Raw genomic sequence first — 5859 nt, forward strand, 5'->3', positions numbered from 1 at the left:
AATCCAGCACGTGATCCCTCCCTAAACAGTGACCCTGTGTGGTCCCACTCCAAGGCTGGGTGTTTGCCTGGATCATGCCAGCAGTTTTCCTGGCTGGGTTTATGGTGCCAGACCTTTGCTGAGCAGTAAATCACACCTGCCCTGCTTCAGCTGCTGCTGGCACATCTCGTGGGCACCCAAAGCCATCAGGGTGCAGGCAGGCACCCCGTGTGTCCCCACGCCCCCCAGGACAGGGCTGGCACCTCTGAGCCTGTTTGGCCCAAGGGGGAGGCTGATGGATGTCTGCTCCCCACCTCCAAAACCCTCTCCTGCCTCACCTAGAGGGAAAAAATGAGGTTTCCTTCTGCTCAGAGGCAAATTACACCCTCTCCCCTCGGTGAAATGGGGTCAGGGTGACCTTGCTGCCCACGCCATCCCTGGGAGGTTGCCACGGCCACGCTGCTCCCAAGGGTTGGGACAACTTCTGCCACTGACTCCAGATCACAGCTCTGCACCTCCCCATCCCATTCAAACACACATTTTTATTCTCTTCACTATTTACATACCCCCAGTGAGGGATGGGGGCTGCATCCACCTCCATCCACCGAGGGCTGTGTTTTCCTTCCCAGCGATTCTCGCCTCGTGCCCAGGGATTAAACAGAAGGAACGTGGCCTATTTTGTAAGGAACACTGAAAGCAAACCAGGTTATTTTTAAGGCTTGTGGTTGTATTCCTGCTGCTGGGAAACATCCCCTTCCTGAGGTCAAGGGAGGACAGGCAGTAACCTGGAAAACGGACAGCAGCTCTCCAGGGCCAAACTCTGCTGGCAGAATTTAAATCCTCAGAGCTGAAGGACTGGGTTATTCCAGGTTTGCAGGATCAGATGCAGCTTCAGTGCTGCCTCCCCCCCACCTGAGGAAGGGCTGAGGACCCAGGAGGGCATGAAACACAAACCACAGCCCAACCAGCCTCAGAAGTTTCCTGGCCAGGCCCTTCCCTGCCAAGCTGGCTATAAAGCTAGCAGAGGTTCAGGGAAGATCATGGCATGGTGTGGGTTGGAAGGGGCCTTAAAGGTCATCTTGTTCCACCATTCTTCCATGGGCAGGGACACCTTCCACTAGCCCAGGCTGCAGCCACAGCTTCTCTGGGCACCCTCTGCCAGGGCCTCAGCACCCTCACAGGGAACAATTTCTTCCCAAGATTCCATCTATCCCTGCCCTCTGCCAGTGGGAAGCCATTTACCCCCTGTCCTGTCCTGTCACTCCAGGCCCTTGTCCAAAGTCTCTCTCCGGGTCTCTTGGAGCCCGTTTTGGCCTTTGGAAGGGCTCTAAGATCTCCCTGGAGCCTTCTCCTCTCCAGGTGAACACCCCAGCTCTCCCAGCCTGTCCCCAGAGTCCTGGGAGAGCATCTTGGGAAGAAGGAAAGGGACTGTAACCCCAGGGCCATCCCACCTGTGACAGGCTGGATCCAACACCTCTCCTGGGTCAGTAACACCAGCAGCTGGTCCCAGGTCAGGTTTCAGCAGGAGCTGGAGGCACTGGGGCTCACAGGTAGGGATGGACACAGAGCAGGAGGGGAGGCTGTCTCAGCTGGGGTGACCGAACCAGTTTCCAGGCACCTATTCAATTGCAAACAAAGAATTCACCCGGGGCAGGATGGATCCTTTGGCTTTGAAACCCCTCCGGGGAGCTTTTGACATGCAAATGCAGGGGTTCAGCAAAGGTGGGACTTCATTCCCAGCCCGGCTTCAGGAGACTGGGACCCATGAAAGCATCACTTGCCTCCAAAATCTCCACTGCTCTGGACCTTGGAACAGCATTGTCCACATTTCTCCTGGGAGTGAGCACAGGAGCCCCCTGAGCTCAGGCAGCAGCCCCACTCTGTTCTGAGGTATTGTCCCAGGGCTCCAGCCTCCCTGTCCCAAACCCAAAACCTCCCTGGCAGCTCTCAGCAGCCGCAGGAGATGCTCTGGATTTCCCCAGGAGCCAGGAGCAGCATCCCAGGGTGCTGCCTGATGGCAGGTGATGAGGAGCAGTCTCCTGGGAGGGCAGGAGGACACCGCGGCAGGTGAAGGGGGGTCAGGTCCTCCTAGGAGCTGTCCTGCGAGGAAAGCTCAGAGCCGGAGCCGAGGCTGACAGCTGCCTAGTGTGACAGGGCTCAGTACCTCCACTGGGCTGCGAGCCAAGCCCAGTGCCCCGGGATGCCGGGAGCCCTCCCTCCCTGCTACGTGCCTGTCTGATTGGGGCCAGCCGTGCCCACAGCCTGCAGAACTGGCTCGGCTGGCAGCAAGCCCGGCAGGACGGGATGGAGCCCGGGGGAAGAGCTGGAACGTCACCCTGGGAGCACCTCAAACAAACCCACACAGGGCCGGGGCTGGCCCCGGGAACCTGGCATCTGTCCCACCACCTGCCCACGGGAGATAAAGCACACAGATTTACACTGCAGGGCCAGAGGAGGTTCCCAGGTCCCGGGGAAAATGTGGAGTGGTGAGGACCCGGCCACCAGAAAGCATTCCCGTGCCTGCCACGGCTCCCCAGCCCAGCTGCGATTTAAATTTCAGACAAATTGAGCCTGACCTCTGTTTCCACACCCAGCAACTGCAAGGCAGACAGACAATGACGGAGGGATAACCACATCCAGAGCCCGGGCTCCCCACCCCTCCTGCACAAACAACACACCCAGAGACACAGCTCCCTGGCACTGCAGGACCGACTTCCCCATGCTCAACACCTTCCCAGGACTGGAGAGAGAGAATCCAGGCTGGCACAGAGAGCTGGGACAGGGTCTGACCTGAGCATCACCCTGGCTGTGCCTAGCAGGGGGAACCTGGAGGTTCACACTCATGGGAGGAGCTGGGTTGGCTCACACCCCCATTAGAGCTGGTTTCCAGCTGATTCCCTAAAGCAGACAGCACTGATCCACCATAATTTCCCTGGGCTGGGAGCAGAGCTTCATTTATATCCACAGCCAAGGGAATACAGAGGTGCTCAAGGGAACCAGCTGGTGCTCGTAATTTTGCCTGGAGGAGCCAGCTCAGGGTCATGCTTCGGAAATATTTGAGAAGCACAGCAATTAAAAGATTGGAGCTGGCAGGCTGAGCTGTCTCCCTCTGCCCTGATCCATCCTGTGTCCACCCACCTGCATCCGCCCGGAACCACTCCTCTAGGCGGGCACACGCTCATCCACCGCCCGACACACGGTGGGGGTGGCACTGAAACTCCACTTGCCTCCATCCCCCGAGCTGCTGCTGACCCTAATGGGCAGGCAGGACTTCTCCCCGCTGCCCAGGGGTGCTCCCTGCTCCCCGTTGGCAGCTGTGCCTCTCCAGCCCCCGTGCCAGCGTGTGCCGGCAGCGTGGCGTGCACAGCAAGCCCCGTCCTGCCCGCCCGCCCCGCAGCTGCACCCTGCTCCTCCGGGGAGGAGCTGGGTTGGGTCACCGCGCTCCTTTGGCGGCCGATCCCGAATCTTTGAGCGCTGCTGCTGGGTGTATCCGTGTGGCTGACGAGGCTCTGATCAGCAGCTCTGCTTGTCCCAGCGTTCTCATCCTTCGCCCTCCAGCTGTTTGGCCGGTCCCTGTGGGACCCCAGCTCTTTCTGCCCACCCTGGAGCATCTTGCTGGGCTCATGCACAGGAGGTCCCTACAGCCCGATAGCCTGGCCCACGCACAAACCCTGGTCTCCCAGAGCTCAGAACAAGGATGCCAGGTTTTCTTCCCGTGGTGGAGGGAGGCCCAAAGAGAAGCAGCAAGACAGGAGCTCTGGGAAGCCGCACCAGGAAGGGAGGCAGCCACGGGCCCTCTGGTGCTGGCTGCAGGGCTCTCCAGGAAGGATGCTCCAGCCACCACCGCTGCTGCCACCTCCCAGTCCTGCTGTCAGTACTGACAGGGCCTCGGCCTTGGCTTTCCCACACAGGAGAAGCCTTGGGAAGTGGGAGGAGGAAACGGATCTGCTCCATGTTCCCAGAGCTTCCTCCCAGCCCTCTATGCCCTGTTTTTTTTCTCTTGTGGGAACGGGGAACAGGCTGTGTCACAGATAACAAAGGCAGTGACAGACACTGCTGGGGCATGTGAAGCACCCCCAGACTCCTCCCCACCACCATCCTGCACCCTGGGACAGCCACCAAAATGCTTGGGGTTGGCTCTATCTTCCAACCCTGGGCACGATTGCAGGATGCTGTTTGAGGTGTGGGGGGCAGCAGCAGAATGCTCAACCCCCCCCATCTGGCCGAGGCAGACTCTGAAATGCCACCACGGGCAGTGAAGGCCCAGCTGCCTGCTGCCAAGTGGGAAAAGGCAGGAATGCTAATGGAATACAGGTTCTAGCCAATGGATTTGCCGTCTTCTGGGAGTGTGATCCAGACATGAGGGGGTGGATGGTGGAGCAGGGAGACCTTTGTGGATGCTGAAGGACCACAAAGAGCACAGGTCCACCTTTGGGGAAACTGAGGCACAGCCTTCCAAAGGGGTGCATGCAGCGCACAGGGCCCCATCACTGTCCCCCTGCCAGGACACCAGAGCAGAGGATGAACTCCTGGGGTGCTGGGACATCTCCCTGCTCCAGCTCAGGACATCCCAGGCACCCAGCTTCCACGGGTCACCCCAGGCAGGGGATGCCCTTTCCCATCCCAGGTCCCAGGGGAGCTGAGATGCTGGCTCAGCTCTGGAGGCTGCCTGCAGTGCCAGAGGCTGGCTGCCAGCCCGGGGACGGCGGTGGCAGGCTCAGTCCCAGTGCCCATTGTGCTGCCGAGGGAGCAGGGCTGGGGGAAGGGACATCTCTGGCCTCAGCGTGGGGCCAAGGCCACCCTGGTCACCCAGAGCATGGCCAGCAGGGCTGGGGACTGTCACTCCAGCAGGATTAGCACAGGGTCAGACACCATTCCCACGGCTGCTGAGCTGGGATGGGGCTGGGATGAGGAGGGAATGAGGAAGGATATGGTCAGGTGAGGATGAGGCTGGGGTGGGATGGGACCAGGGTGGGACAGGCAGAACACAGGATGGGGTTGGGATAGGATGGGGCCAGAGTGGGATGGGACTGGGATGGAAATGGAGTGGGATGGTGCCATGTAAGGATGCAGGCTGGTTGGGATGGGACTAGAGTGGAACAGGGCCAGGCTAGGATGGGGCCAGGCTAGAACAGGGTTGGCATGGGGTTGGGCTGGGATGGGATTCAGGTGGGATGGGATTGGATTGGATTGGATTGGATTGGATTGGATTGGATTGGGATGGGATTGAGGTGTGATGGGATTGGGATGGGATAGGGTTGGGGTGGTACCAGAGCGTGCTGGGAACAGGGCAGAATGGAGGCAAGGCAGGATGTGCTGAGGGTGGGATGAGGTTGGGCTAGGATGGGACTGGTGTGGAATGAACCCAGGGTGGGATGGGGCCACGGTGAAGGGGCTGTGGGATGCAGGAGGAAGCACATCCTGCCTGGAGGGAGGCTGTGAGCAGGGCTGTACCTCAGCGTGATCGTCCTGCAGCCTGGGGCCGGGGAGGGCTCCGGGAGGATGGAGCGCAGCCCGCAGCATTCCCAGCGTCGCTGTTAGTTTAACAATACCCCGCTGGCCTGCATGCCGGGGCTAATTTTATCCTTGGAGCCAGGCCAAGACGGCCCTAACTTTCCTCGCTGTGATTTATCCCAGCCATTTCCCTTCAAAAACAAGGCTCCCGTGCCAGCCCCGCTGTCTCCCAGGCAGCAGCACGCTGTCCCAGCCAGGGCAGAGCGGGGCAGGATCTGCCCCTTGGGGGGCTGTTAAGAGAGCAGGAGGGGGGTTGCTGTGGGAACCCCTCCTGGGGTCATTCCCCCCACAGCATGGGGATGTTCAAAGCTGGCTGGAAGCCAGGGGATGCTCAGGCAGAACCTTCCCCGGGATCCTGGAGCAGCT

The sequence above is a fragment of the Fringilla coelebs genome, assembly GCF_963513975.1.
Source record: "Fringilla coelebs genome assembly, chromosome: 12".
NCBI lineage: Eukaryota > Metazoa > Chordata > Aves > Passeriformes > Fringillidae > Fringilla > Fringilla coelebs.